Below are 15,650 nucleotides of genomic sequence, written 5' to 3'. Positions count from 1 at the left end.
TCCTGGCTAGATATGCATTTATTTCATAAAGGAGCTCCTAATTGCGGAAATACTTGGGTGAAACCATCATCTCCATTCTCTGGATCCATTCCCAACGTCAGATGGAGAGACGAATGTGACTGGATTTCACCTGTTCAGCTTGTAACCCCAACCTTTGTCTCCACTTGGAATAAAGTTGTGTACTTTCGCTATCAAAAGGAACTTCCCATTCACCATCTGGCCCTTCAGCAGTCCCCTAAGCACTAAAAATAGAAGTAAGACTAAACGGGTGAAATTAATTTTAATGATTTGTTTTACTTAAGCCAGTATTTCCAAGTATTGTCATTTCAATGTGTACGTAGTGTACACTTAGTAATGAGATATTTGATCTTCTTTTTTTGTACTAAGTTTTCAAAATCTGGCTTTTACAGCCTATCTCAATTCAGACTATCTGCATTTCAAGTGTTCAATAGCCACATGTGGCTAATGGCTACTGTGTTGGACAGTCCAACTCCAGAGTATCTGGGATTTAGCTGCTCTGTTTCCAGTTGACTAAAGCAGCACAGCTACCGTGACAATCAAGTTCGGTGGTGGGTTAAAATAGTTCTATATGAATTGATGTGCATAATGAAGATGCATGCCTAATTAAAATACAAAACCACCTCCCCTTGGAGAGAAATCAAGCAGGTACCATAAGCCAAAACATAGACCACACATCAGAAAATATTTAGATAATCATCACAAATCTGCTTTTAATTTTGAAATATTTGAAACATAACCAGCCAATATTAGAAGACTAACAGAAAATATTTGAAGTAATCCAATAGTACAAAATAGAGGCAATAAAAGTTATGAGTATTTAATAAATGTTGTGTTTAATAACATGGATAATATAGCCATGAAGTATCTTTAAGTAAAAAGAGTTAGAAGACACTGTGTCTGATATTACTTCATTTTGGTAAAATAAAAACATTTATCATTATTTGAACAAATACATAGTAAAAAACATTGAAAATGCTTATTTATGTTTTCTAAAGGCACCATTTTTTGTTCATAACAAAAAATAAAATAAGGCATGGCACTGTGCATGAGTAGCTAATCTGAAAAACCTTCCACTGTAAACGCCTGGATATGCAAGACAAATTATATCAAGCATTCTTGTACCTGCAAAATTGAGGTCATATAAAGGAAAGCACAATGCCTCGTTTTCCACAAAGGAGGAGGAGTTCAGAACAAGCTCAATGAGCATCCAGTGCTGAGGCTGGTGTACCGCTTCCCTAAGTTGATGGGTATGGGAGGATGGGTGGGGAGCTTCTCTAGAACCTAGAGGATTGGGTTTTACTATCCCTACTGGAAGAGGAACTCTGTACTGGGACCCTGAAGGATCCGTGTTTCACAATGAAACCCCTACAGTAAAACTAACCCTCAATGAAAAACTTGGCTGAAATAGAAACCCACAAACACAGGGAGTTGACAGACAAGTCTTTGTTTTTTTCTTGGACTCCAGCTGGGATTCCTCTAAGAATTTGTCACTAAATGTGTGCCATCCAGTTGGTGTGGCTTCAGTGTCCACCACAACTGTACCTAGGAAAAGTCTAGCCGAAAAATAAATATAAAAGTATATTCTAAATTAATTGCATTTCCGTAGCAAGAGAAACTCTACACCCAGGCTACACAACAGTTGCATTATGAAGTTTTAGCTTCTAGTATAAATATAAATTTACAAATCCTATATTGGGGTTTCTATTGTTAGATAACAAATTCTTACAAAACTACTGGCTGAAAACCACCTTTCCATATACTTATGGGTTCTGTGGGTTTAGAATTCAGGAAAAGCATAGGAGGAAGCTTCTACATGTTGCATGGTGTCTGGGGCACAGGCTCGTGAAGACTTGACAGGTCAGGGTGACTCCGTGGCTGGTGGCTGGAATCAATCAGAGGAGTCTTCACATGTCTGTGAGTTGATTTTGGCTGTAGTCTGGGTCCTCAGTGAGGGTTCACAGGAGCACCAGCATTTGGCCTCTCCGTGTGACTTGGGATTTCCACTGCATGGTGGCCCCAAGGTTCCAAAAGCAAGCGTCTTTGCAAACAAGTCAGAATCAACATTGCCTTTCATGACATAGCTTCAGGAGTCCTGCAGCATCACATCTGCTATATTCTATTTGTTAAAAGTGAGTTACTTATATCAGCTGAGATTTGAAGGAAGGGGACACGGAAACTGCCCTCAATGAGAAGAGTGTTAAAGGATTTATGGACATATTTTAAAAACACCACAGTCTGCATTTGGGCTACAAATTATTTAAATTCCTCTCACTTGCAAAACATACTTACCTTCTCCCAAGACCCCTCAAAAATTTGATTTCATTACAGCATTTGGGTCCGGTTCAAGGCCCAGGATCTCATAATCTAAATCAGATCCAGGCCAGATTAAGTTCTTCAGATACAGTCACCCTTGATATGAAGACCTGTGAAGCAAAGAGGTAAGTTTTCTGCCCCCTCTAGCCACACCCCTCTTCCAAACATACACATCTGTGGGGATACAGGCATTGGATAACTGCTACTGATATACCCACTTAAAAAGATGGCAAAAAAAAAAATTTGTTATGTAACAGTGATACAGTGTCGGATACATATGCTGTGTATCCACAGCAATTCTGAGGTACACCCAGGTGCATGCTGGCAGTTCTCTGATGTAGGCTCAGCCCTACTCTCTGGAGGGTTTTTTTCTTGCTTTTGTTTTGCTTTCCCCATGGTGCTTGGCTTTGACTTCTGGTTTCTTGGTTCTGTACTCTGACAAGCTGCACAGTATTTCCATAGATAAAGCATGACAAATTATGAGCTAAAGATGCCAAGTTATAAGGCCCATTATGAAAAAACCTAACATGATTGAATGTAATTAATATCAACTGAAAGTAGGTTTAGAATGCTAAGAATTTATAAAAGTGTTATGATAAATTATAAAAAGCATATTTTAAATGATTAAGACACAATCTTAAAATCTGAAAAATAAGATACCACGAAGGGGTAGGTATAAAAAAGTAGAATTTTATAAACAAAAGTTTTATTAAAATTTAAAACACCTTACACGGGTAAAATAACAGTTTAGATACAACTGAAGACAGAATTAGTTAACCAGAAGAAAGGACTAAAGGGAATGCAGATTAGAGTGAAAAACAAATATGTAAGGTTTAATGAGCTTGTGGGATAAAACTGTATGGTCTAACATATCTAATGGAATGTCTTTGAGGAAAGGAAAGAGGCAATATATGATGTGAAAATGATTGAAAATATTCCAGACTTATCTTAAATCGTTAGATCCCAGAAGTATAATTACCCCCCAAAAGGATAAGTAACAATAAATCTATACCTAGAAATATTCTAAAGGAAATTTCAGAGTCAGATCTTACAAGCAGCCTGGGGAAAAAAGACAGGATAACTACAAAAAACAGTAAGCTTGACGTTAAAGTTAACATCAATAAAATGTCGAAAGATAATATTATATATTCATGGTGCTCAGAAAAATTAACTATCATTCTAGAATTCCAAGCCCAGGTAAACTACCATTAAGCGTAGGCATGAAATAGACATTTTCTAGAGAAACCACGAGGCAGGAGGTGTCTACCACTTATAGACATTCATAAAAGAACTTACAAAGGGTGTCATTTAGGAGGAGGGAAGTCTCCACACTAGGAAGGAATAGGATACTAGATCCAATGGGGATCGAAGAATCTGTTAGATACATGGGTAAGTCCAATTAAGGTTTACCCAAGTTCTGGAGATATAAAAAATTATGGAAAAGAAAAGTGTGTAAGACAGGAGGCAGTGGAGTAACTGGAAGTAACAGATAATAAGCATCTTGTATATCTTGGGAGGAGACTAATCATAACTCACTTTAGACATTCTTAAATGAATTACGGTTATTAAAATTGTTAAAATATCACAAAAGTCAGAGAGAGAAGATAAAACTCTGTTTCAGGAATATAGAAGAGAAGGGACTTTGAAAATTCTCTCATGACAAAAGCACTTAGAATATTGCAAACACCATTGTAAAGGTATACTGAAATGCTCATGATTGAAAGTGTAACACCTCGGCTCCAAAAACAAAGAGTGAATGGACAGCTGGAGTGGAAAGTGAGAGCTGACACAGCTGCTGTGCCAGGAGGCACGTCTGTATAGTGGTGACCGAAGGCTTGGCTGATAGTCGTCCACAAGACAACGTGTAAGTTCTACACTAGGGCTGAAAGGGAGCACCGATGCTTCAGCCGTGCTTGTGGCAATTGTTGATAGTGGTGATCAAAGGGCTTGAGTGCTAATGGTCACATAGGATGTGGGAATTTGAGCAACAGATTTGAGCATGAAGCCGGGACTTGCAAAGGATCTCTGCTCTCCGTGTAAATGTGGACCAAAAGAAAATGCCCACCTTCAATAGGAAATGAAAAGAAATATTGTCTGCTTCAGTTCTGGCTGTGGGAAGGGTAGAAAAAAAATTTTCCCCCTAACATTTTATGACCACATGCTTCCATTCACATGGATTTTTGTGCTCATATTTGTATTGCTTTACTTATGAGGTCTGGGAACTCAGACGACACAGGATTTCTGAGATAAAGTCGCACCAAATGGAAACTTTGAATCTAAAATAACAAAATACAAGAGGAAGCAAGCTATCATGATGTCAGCAGCAGACAGAAACAAATCGCATCACTAATCTGTCAAGAAAAGCAGAATAGAATTATTGGACGGAGACTATGTGGTGTAGACTGGCTAGCTGTTCTCTCAATGTATTTCATCTTCCTCTCGGATTCAGAGATGGAGTCATTACATCTCCAAGTTTCCCTTATGGTTGGCTATGGCCATATGACCAAGTTCTGGCCTATGGAATGTGTCACTTTCAGGCCTACTTGATAGAAACTTCCAAAATACAATCCTCCATTCTCAACCTTGCAGAATGGAGAGAACAGTATGGGTTTGGAGGAGGAGGATCCAAGATGTATACTCAAATAGGCACAAGGAAGACCACTCAGCCCCAAATACCTGTTGATCTGATTTCTGTTTGCAAGGAATACATGGCACAGAGACTGATTGCGTTTTTGCAGCAACAGCTAGCACTAAACAAATCAATAAACTATAAAATATGTGTAAGTGATTAAACAGATAAAAGAAGGAATTGAAAATAAGAAAAAGAAAAACTCTTTCAGTAAGGACCAGGCAGATTTGGAAAAGAACCAAAGTGAATACCTATAAATTATATGCGTCATCTTGTATATCTTGGGAGGAGACTAATCATAACTAACTTTAGACATTCTTAAATGAATGACAGTTATTAAAATTGTTAAAATATCACGAAAGTAAGAGAGAGAGAAGATAAAACCCTGTTTCAGGAATCATATGAAAGCCTGGGGGAGGGTGTGGTCTTTACTCCCAGGGATCATCATCTGTATTATTGATCCTTCAGCCAGTTGCAGCTATGTGACAGTGAGGTCCAGAGACGGTCCTCTGCTTCAAGCAAATTTGGAACTATTCCCTTTAGCGGCTGCCACTCTGATCCTAGATTAATCCATAAAAGCTATGATCTTAAGCATTTTCCATCAAGCTAATGAAGCTCAGCCATCAGGGTTCCTACACTTGCTTGCACTCCTTAAGGGCCTTGGGATAAAATCCAGCAGTTTGTTCACCTGGTCAGAGATTTTTTTGTAACGTTGAAATAGTTTTAAATGCAACTGACTCCTGTCTCCAACTCTCAACTTTCCCTACATCCCATATTCTCTCGTATCAGAAGGCTTGAGAACGACAAAGCTGACTTAGGGTATGACTAAATTTGGCTGAATGGCACTGATTTTTGTGGTTTGCAGTCACATCTGTATTAAGTTATTTAGAACAGATGTAGCAAGATGACCACTCTCCACTGTGCTGATTCATCCTGCACCGTTGTGACACAACAGTGTCACAAAATACGTCAGGTGCAGCGCATGTCCTTTTTTTCATTGGAGTAAAGGCTTCTACCACAGTTCCTCATGCTGTTGACTATTTCAATATTTTACAATAGTTTACATTTTCTTTGGGAATTTGGCTATTATGTGGAATATGTTGACTACAGAGCAACTTGAGTTTTTCTTTATCATTTAAATGTAATAAGATGCTCATTATACAGCTGTTCAAGCCTTGTAAGGTGAGTACAGCAAGGTTCTGAAAACTAAAACATATTTTTGCTGAATTAGAGGAGAAACCCATTCACAAATGAGATGCAAAATATGTATTTAAAAAGCTAATAAAGTTTGAATCCTCTATCTTAACTGAAATGACATTTGGAAGAGTTTCAATGAACCCTGTTAGAAGTGGCAGATTCCTGGTTGGGTGTAGGAAGTTGCTGTGGCTGGGTGGCACGGAGGCTCCAATATTTCACATCCCTCGGTTTCTGTGCCCTTCGCCATGTGACTTGCAGCGTCTGCCAACTCAGCCCTTCGAAACAGGCCTAGACTTGTGAGCTGCTTTGGTCAACAGAGTGGGCAAATGTGCCAGTGTGCCAGTTCTGACCCTAGGCCTTCAGAAGCTGTGTGTGCCTGTGGAGTTGATTTCCCCTCTGTCGTGATCATGAGAACACGTCTGTGTAGCCTGTTGGGGGATCAGGAACCATGTGGAGGAGAGATGCCTCACTCCCCCTAGAGGACATTCCAGACCAGCCAGCACCCAGCTGACAAGCCAGCTGAATGCGGACACCTGAGTGAGCCCAACAGAGCTCGGCAGAGCCCGTCCGAGACCAGCGCAAGCAGCCAGCTACCCCCGAGACTGTGCAGAAATGGTCAGTAACAGGTTTTTTGTTCTACCCAAGTTACGTTTTGAAGTGGGTTTATTATGCTCGTTATTGTGACAACAGATGCCTGACATAGAGGGATGCATTCTTTGTTTTTGTTTTTATTAATGAAAGAAATAAGAGGAAAAACAGCTAAGAATTAGGGAAATATGGGAAATGTAATAAAATGAGCCCTAAACTTCATAGACATTATTCAAATACTGTAGTGGGCTGCACGGTGGTCCCCAAAAGATATGTCCACATCCTAACCCCTGAAATTGGTGACTGTTACCTTATTTGGAAAAAGGGCCTTTGCAGTTGTAGTTAAATTACAGATTTGAGATGAGATCATCCTGTAGGATCCAGGTGGGCCCTCAATCCAGTGACAGCTGTTCTTATAAGACACACACAAGAGAAGACAGACATAGAAGAGGGGGCGACGTGAGGACAGAGACACATTGGAGGGATGTGGCCACCAGCTGAGGAAGCTTCAGCCACCAGAAGCCACAGGGGCGTGAAGTGGATGCTCCCCGCAGTCTCTGCAGGGAACGCGGCCCTGCCGACAACTGGATCTGAGAATCTTGCCTCCAGAGCTGGAGGAGAGGACATTTATGGTTTTTTTAGGCACCCAGTTTGTGGCAACTTGTTACAGTGACCCTAGGAAATTAATGCAGGTACCCAGAAGTAATTTGTAGTCAAAACATTTTAGATTCTGACCAAGCCGCTGCCTCAGAAACCACACGAGCCTCTTATTGTCTGTGATGGTCTCTAGGGAATGAGCTGGTCAGAGTCAGGAAGGAGGGGCTCGAGACCTTCCCATCTGTTCACCAGCAGCGATGCCCTGACACTCACCTGAGCAGGGAACAACGCTTCCCCGGGCCGTTCAAGCCTCATTATCTTCTTCTCCCTCGGATCACGGGATTATCCAATTCTTTCTCTACCACAAGTATCAGTATTTTCCAAGATTTTTGTATCTTAATGTCACGGTCATTAGCACTTCCTTAGGCCCATTCCTCACTAACTTTAGAAGCACATCCTGCTTAACACTGTTCAAAAATTATTTGAATACACTGTTTTCGTTGTCCCTCAGTCACAAACAAATGTAGATATTAATCAAACAGAATACTAATCTGTGATAGGAAAAAGCTGTAACCAAAGCCCTGTCAGACACAGTACGTCCGCTAGTTTCCTGTGACTGCATCTATTTCTATTAGGATTTTATGGATTAAGCACTGAAGATCCTAAAAAATAATATTCATTATGTGAACAGTATTTCCCAAGTATGACAGAAATATCACTAGTGGCGTTTAAAATAAAGTTATCTACCACATGTTGGGATTTTTAAATAAGTATGTATTATTCAAATAGATATTAGGAAAAAATAACACACCAATCTATGACTCCACATGTATTACTTCTTATGACAATGCTAAGTTTAAAAAAAAAAAAAGTGAGAAAGGGGCCGGCCCTGTGGTGTAGTGCTTAAGTTCGGCACACTCCACTTCAGTGGCCCAGGTTCGTGGGTTCGGGTCCCAGGTGCAGACCTACACCACTCATCGGCCATGCTGTGGCAGCATCCCACATGCAAAATAGAAGAAGACTGGCACAGATGTTAGCTCAGGGAGAATCTTCCTCAAGCAAAAAAAGGAAGCTTGGCAACAGACGTTACCAAACAAACAGAACAACAAACAAAAAACAAGAGTGAGATAAAATGCTGTGGTATAAAACACAGCAAAAACAATGAAGGAGTAGGGAAATGACTTAAGTTTGGAAAATGCCACATCATACATACCTTATACATTTGCTAATTTTTCAATTATGTAAATTCTAGGAAATCAATAAAAACTAATAATTCTTAGCCCTAAGATCATTATTAAACGAGAGTGCTCTGAAGATCAGTCTCTCCTCCACTGCTGGCAACCTTCACAGTTGGCATCACAAATCCTCATTCACCAGTTTTCACCTGAGTAGTAGCCTCCTTCAGATTACACCTCTAAGAAAGTACTGCAGCCTAATAAAACGTCCCAACTCTGTCACATCACACGTCTACATTCTGAGGAACAGATAACAGAATTATACACGTGGAGAAGGAAAACTGCAGAATACTAATTTTCTACATACTCAGAACCTGCCTTTCCTTTGAGATTTGGATACAGTGGCTAGAATCCATCTAACAAGAAGATAATGCCCTAATACCATACTGGTATAAAACGTGCACTTACAACTGGCCAAAGCACAACAGAAGTCTCTCTCTCGCTCTGGTAAACTTCCACGGCAGGTGTTCCTGGTCAGCAGGCGGTCTGTTGCAGGCCGACTCAGGGATCCTGGCTCCTTCCATCTTGCAGCTCTGCCCTGGAGCTTCCTCGTTCCCTGCATTCAGCTGACTGAAGAAAGCAAGCCTGGAAGCAGCAGACTCTTGATGAAGTATCATCGAGACGTGCTCTGAGACAATTCTCCATGTCCCAACCAGCTCTGCTTCCATCTGCTGACCTTTGACTTTCAGTATCTGGTCAGACATAACTAACAGTAGTCTTGCAATCTTGACTCAAAAGCAGTGTTGGGACCCAGGGCAGACTGCCCCCAAAATATGCTACAATGGCACGCTGATTATTTTGACTTAGTTATTTGAGAAGCAGCTGATGCAAAAATTGCACTTTGACCCTTTCCATTTCCCCCTGAAAGCAGCAAACGAATCTCCCATGTGAAAAACAGCTTCCTCACGAGGCTGACCCAACGGCATAAGGGTTAAGTTGGCGTGCTCTGCTTCGGCGGCCCAGGGTTTGCAGGTCCGGATCCCGGGGCGGACCTAGCACCGCTCATCAAGCCACACTGCAGCGTCATCCCACATAAAACAGAGGAAGGTTGGCACAGATGATAGCTCAGGAACAATCTTCCTCAAGCAAAAAGGGTGGGGCTGGGAGGGGGTGGAATTCAGGGCGGAGAGGCCTGTATAAACACACCTTGTTACTTTTTTACTAATTTACCACCACAAGTCCAAACTCTGCTTAGATTGCTTACTAATGAAGCACCCAAACCTAAGTATCTTTGTCCTGTCAAATCCTCACAAATTTAGTGTTTCTGTGTGTAAAAAGTATAAAAGCTGCCTGCTTTGGTCACTTCTGAGCGTTAATTTTAGGATCTCCCACGTGTACGCATTACATTCGAGTTTTCTCTTTAATCTGTCTTGTGTTCATTTTACTATGAGGCCAGCCACAAGAACTTAAGAGGAATAAGGGGGAAATTTCCCCCTCCCGGACAGGGGCATCTACCACTTCCACTCATACCTGCTTCGCCGCAAGGGAATCTGAAAAGTGAAACCTGGAGCTGTAGAACTGTATCTTATGGAAGGACAGAACCGATTTAGATGGACAGCTAGCCATCTCTGCCACATACCAATGCCCAAAAATTATCATATCGCTTGTCACTCTACCATTAATGAAGGCTTTGCAAGACCTTCGACAACCTTTTCTGAGAAACGCAACTGTCCCTGGAAGAGCATGCCTGGACTTACTACCTCCACGTCTGTAACACAAGGGAGCCACAGACAATACCAATCATTTATCAGTTTAGCTAATCAGCCAAACATGAATCCCTTGGTCCCACCCATGGAGAGATCCTGATTAAGAGAGTCTGGGGTAAGGACAAGGATCTGTAGTTTCAGAGAGCTCCCTGAGTGATTCTGATGAGCCAGATTTGGGACCCCCTGGAGTAAAGTCCCTTCTAACTTCAAAAAAAAATAATATAAACCTAACATATATTTACTAGACAGAGAGCTGAAGTGTGGAGAAGAGGGGAAAAAAGGAGAAGAAAGGTGAATGAGGAAGGAGACTAAACAAACGCACTCAATAGGGATGTCACACAGGGATTCCAAAACAATCTCTCATGCAAAATGACTCTGAGGAATGTCACTTTTAGCAAACACTGCCTCCACCTCCCACCCTGAAATCCTAGGGTGTTAAACACCACCCATATGGAAAACCAGATTACAGACCCTGAAGATTCTTAATGAAAACCATTTGGTCTCATTTTTTGAAAGACTATAATTCCTACTACCTCTCCTCGAATGATCTAAATTGTCTAAGCTATTTGTAAAAGCAGATTACCACCTTAGTTTAAATTCTAATGGTTTTATAGTTATATGAACTTCTCTAACTGTGATTTCTCATTCTAGAATAATTGATCCAATAATACGCATCAAATTCTGGTCCGGAATCCACGATCAGCAGAAATCACAAGTGAATTACACACTTTGAAAGAAGTGGTTTGTTGCTTGCTCTAGGTTTAAAACACAAAGTTTCCATTATCCTTAGTAACTGACAAGCATGCTGGGCTTTGGCTACATTTGATGATTACACTGCTATTATTCCAAATGCATCAAACAATAAATATCTTTTTCCTATTAGGCTTCCTATTACCTTACTTGTTTTTATTTAAAACTTTTCGTGTTTTTGTTTAAAGGGAGGAAAAAAGCATATAAGAGAAAATAAAAGAGAAATAGGAACATGAAACACATTGAAAAGCACTGGCAATTAAGACTGAGATTATCCAGCTTCAGCAAAATGCATCTGAAACTAGAAGAGCTGAAGTACTTAAAATTTGTTTTAAGAAGCCTATGTTCGGATCTCCAACAAGCACTACATGTGTCTCAAATGCAGACATCCCTGCTATGGAAGGACTCTCCTGGCTGTCAGCTTAGTAAGGGGCTGACTCTGCTGGAAAGCATGACATTACACAATTACAAATGCTTGACAGTTCATGTGGTTTAGACAATTTGAGCACTCTGAATTGAATACCAAACAAAAACAGTAGTGCTATTTGGTTTCATATCATTTGACTTATGGCTTCTGGAACATCTTTTAATTTTTTCTGTATTTGTTCATTTTAAGGAGTGACTGTCATACTACGGTGGCTTAAAATAAAGTTTACAATATAACCAATGTGTATCTAAGAAATAGTCCTCATAATATGAGATAATTATGATACAAAAACAATTATCAAAGGCTAGAAAACAATAGGCAAAGGGAGAGTCCCCAAAAGTGCCCTTTTTAGCAACCAAACTGCCTAAGCAAAGAAGTAAGATTTCCCAAATCCTATGGTGTGATCTTACCAATTTCTAATGAACTGGAAGATGCAATCCTTAAAACTAAAAACAAAATCCAATTACTTTTCTGCTTTAGGGACTCAGCATCTGCTAGAATGACACTCATATACGCTGGTTTAGAAACAAACCTACTAACATAAAGAAAGCAACTTCAAAAATGCGGGTATATACAGCCTTCCCTCTCCACAGTCTTCCACACTCCCATTCCTATTTTGACTTTTCCTTTTTGTCTCGAAACTCCAACGCTCTCAGGCATAACAGTCTTGTCTGGCTGTCCTCTCCCTCTGACCAGGTCTGACAGAGTGTTAGGAGTCAGCCAGCCTCTACCGTTTTCACCTCTGTATCCACACACACCTTTCCTCCCCTAGGAAACAGGAGGAGTCGTGGTACCAACCCCCATATGCTCACTGTGAGGCTCAATCCTCAGTTAACTGAGGATAAACTCAGTACGTAATGTCCTTAGACCAGTGTTTGGCACCTGGCAAGTGCTCAGCAAGTATTAACCATCATCATCATCAAAAACAATCTTCTGTTTGATATCCCTACTGCTGAAAGTACTTTCAGACCATAATGCTGCAAGAACATATCTTCTCCACCATCACCCCCACCAGATCTTTTTCATACAAACTGAATAGTCCCTGTGTAGACAGACTTCGCAAAAAGAAAAGACATAAGTGTATGTTTTTTAAAAATTTGGCAGGTACAAAAAATAATTTGAATATGTGCGAGGCACTAAGCATAACATAAGAAAACCCTGAGTACAGATCACAGTTTAAGAAAATTAAATTCAGGGGGCCAGCCCCATGACCAAGCAGTTAAAATTCTGCACACTCAGCTTCAGGAGCCTGGGTTCACAGCTTCGCATCCCAGATACAAACCTACTCCACTCATCAGCCATGCTGTGGAGGCATCCCACACACAAAACAGAGGGAGACAGGCAACAGATGTTAGCTCAAGACGAGTCTTCCCCACCAAAAAAAAAAAAAAAAAATTAAATTCCTATCTTTCAGTTCCGTTTCGGGATCCCTATCACCTTCTCTCTTCTAATAGAGCTACCCACTAATTTGAATGTGTTTGTAATTAATCTGCTTTATTACTTTGCCATATCTGTATTCCTAACAGTATGGACTTTTGCTTCACATGTTTCAAAACTTTAAAAAAGGAAAAATACTATGTGCATTCTTCTGGAAGTAGCTTTTTTTCCTCAATATGATATTCCTGACAATAATCCTCAGTGGTGCAGGTGGCTAAAATCCATTCAGTTGCACTCCTATAGGAATACAATTTATCCATTCTCCTCGGATGGACACTGCTTCCAGTTTTTGCCTTTTACAAACAGTGCAACTGTGAGCATTTTGTCATGTCCTCAGGCACTCACATACATGCGTTTCTCTGGGGCACCAGTTTGCCAATTTTAGCATGCATTAAACCACCTGAACGGCTTGTTAAGACTGAAAGCTGGCTCATCCCCAAAGCCTCTGATTCAATAGGTCTAGGGTGGAGCCCCAAATTTTGCATTTATAAGAAGTTCCTGTGAGATGCTGAAAACACAATTTAGAAGCACTGCTCCAGGATAAAGACCCAGGAGTAGAATCACTGGGTCAAAGTGTACATCCATCTTTAACTTTACTAGGTAATCCCAAAGTTATGGTACCAATTTACAATCCCACCAGTTGTGTGTAAGCATTCCAGTTATTTCCGCCCTTCCTAAACAGCAGACATTGTCAGATTTTTACACTGTTGCCAACCCAATGTTATGAAACTATACACCACGTTGGTCCTAAACTGCCTTTCCCTAATTGCTAACGAAGTCGAGAATCTCTGCATGCAGGTTTCCTCTTCTGTGAGATGCCTACTTGGGTCATAGGCCCATTTTTCTATTGTTCTTACTGATTTGTCACTGTTTACCTTTCTAGATACAATCCTTTCTCAATAATACGTACTGAAAATATCTATTCTCACTTGTGACTTGTCTGTTCACTTTCTTGATGGTTTCTTTTCATAACCACAAGCTGTCAAATTAATGCTGTCAAAGCGGTCAATCTTTTCCTTTATGGTCTACACCTTCTGTGATCTGTTTAAGAAGCTCTTCCTTGTATTAGACTCACACAATTACTGTCCTACATTGTCTTCCAAAAATTTCATAGTTTTGCCTTCTGTATTTAAGCCTTTAATTCACCTGTAGTTGATTTTTCTGAACGATATGAATTAGAAATGTATCCCACTCTCAAGAAGTTTCCTATTGGCTAAGGCCCACAGATATGACCAACTATAACTTCAGAGAGGATAATGATTCCTGTTAACCCCTACCTTATTGAGGTTTATTCTGCTCTCTCATCGAGGCAAACCAAACACTGGATAATTTTCATACGGAAAACTTGGAGGGTTATTAGCAAATTAGTCAGACTATGATCCCCACCCCACCATACTCCAGGAAGAATCCTTAAAAATACCACACACACAAAAAAAGAGGCCAGCCCTGTGGCCAAGTGGTTAAGTTTACACACTCGGCTTCAGCAGCCCCAGCTTTTGCCAGTTCGGATCCTGGCTGCAGGCAGGGCCATGGCACCACTCATCAGGCCATGCTGAGGCAGCGTCCCACAGAGCACAACCAGGAAGGCCTACAAGTACAATACACAGCTATGCACTGGGGAGCTTTGGGGAGAAGAAGAAGAAAAACAAAGGTGCAAATCGTAAAAACAAAAAACAAATTTTTTTAACTCTAAATTTAGTCTTATTCTAAAAAACTGAAAGTTGAGCATTGGGGAAAGTGTGGCAAAATGAGCATTCTCAACAGTACTGGCTGGAATATAAATCTATACAAACTTTCTAGAGGGTTATTTGCAATATATCAAAAGCCTTAAAATACATATCTTCTTTGAGCTATCAATGACTCTTTACAGAACTTATCTTAAGGAAACAACTGAACAAAATACATATTTAGGAATATTCACCATGGAACTCTTTCTAATAGAAAAAATTGGAAACAGCCTAATCTCCAACAACGCAGGATGGGTTACAGACGTAGCTGCTGCAGCACATCCATATATGGTCATGCGCCACCTAAGGACGTTTCAGTCAACAGTAGATCACGTAGATGATGGCCATCCCATGAGATTCGTACCACAGAGCCTACATGTGTAGGAGGCTATGATAGAAGAAAATTTTATATATTGAGGTGTATGGGGAAGCCGTTCTGGTTTAAATGCGATTTGGACTAAATTTTATTTAAACCAAAGAAGCCTGACTTACAGCCTGTCAAATGTTCGTTGTATATTGTCCCAAAATAAAGAATGTACTCTTTTTTTTTCAATATTTCTTTTTCTGCTTTATCTCCCCAACCCCGCCCCCCCCCGCACACAGTTGTATATCTTAGTTGCAGGCGCTTCTAGTTGTGGGATGTGGGAAGCCACCTCAACGTGGCCTGATGAGCGGTGCCATGTCCGCACCCAGGATGCGAACCCTGGGCCGCCGCAGCAGAGTGCGCGAACTTAGCCACTCAGCCACAGAGCCGGCCCCAGAATGTACTCTTTGAAGGTAAGAACCAATGCCTCTCTTCTTATGACACCAGTACTTTTTGAAGATAAGTGTCCTTTCCCATGACACTGGGGTCATGCTGACCCACTGTGTATGTACTAATCTATAACAAAGTATCTCTTTGAACCCTTGAGAGAATGTACCCCTGTCACACTTGATGTATGTCTGTTTGGAAATGGTATATAATGGTGCTGAAAAATCACTCTTCTTCACAGCACTTACGAAGGCTGCACTCCCAGGCTGCAG

This window comes from Equus caballus, chromosome 9 (assembly GCF_041296265.1).
Source record: "Equus caballus isolate H_3958 breed thoroughbred chromosome 9, TB-T2T, whole genome shotgun sequence".
Classification (NCBI taxonomy): domain Eukaryota; kingdom Metazoa; phylum Chordata; class Mammalia; order Perissodactyla; family Equidae; genus Equus; species Equus caballus.
The sequence above is the reverse complement of the archived record's forward strand: the minus strand, read 5'-3'. Positions refer to the sequence as shown.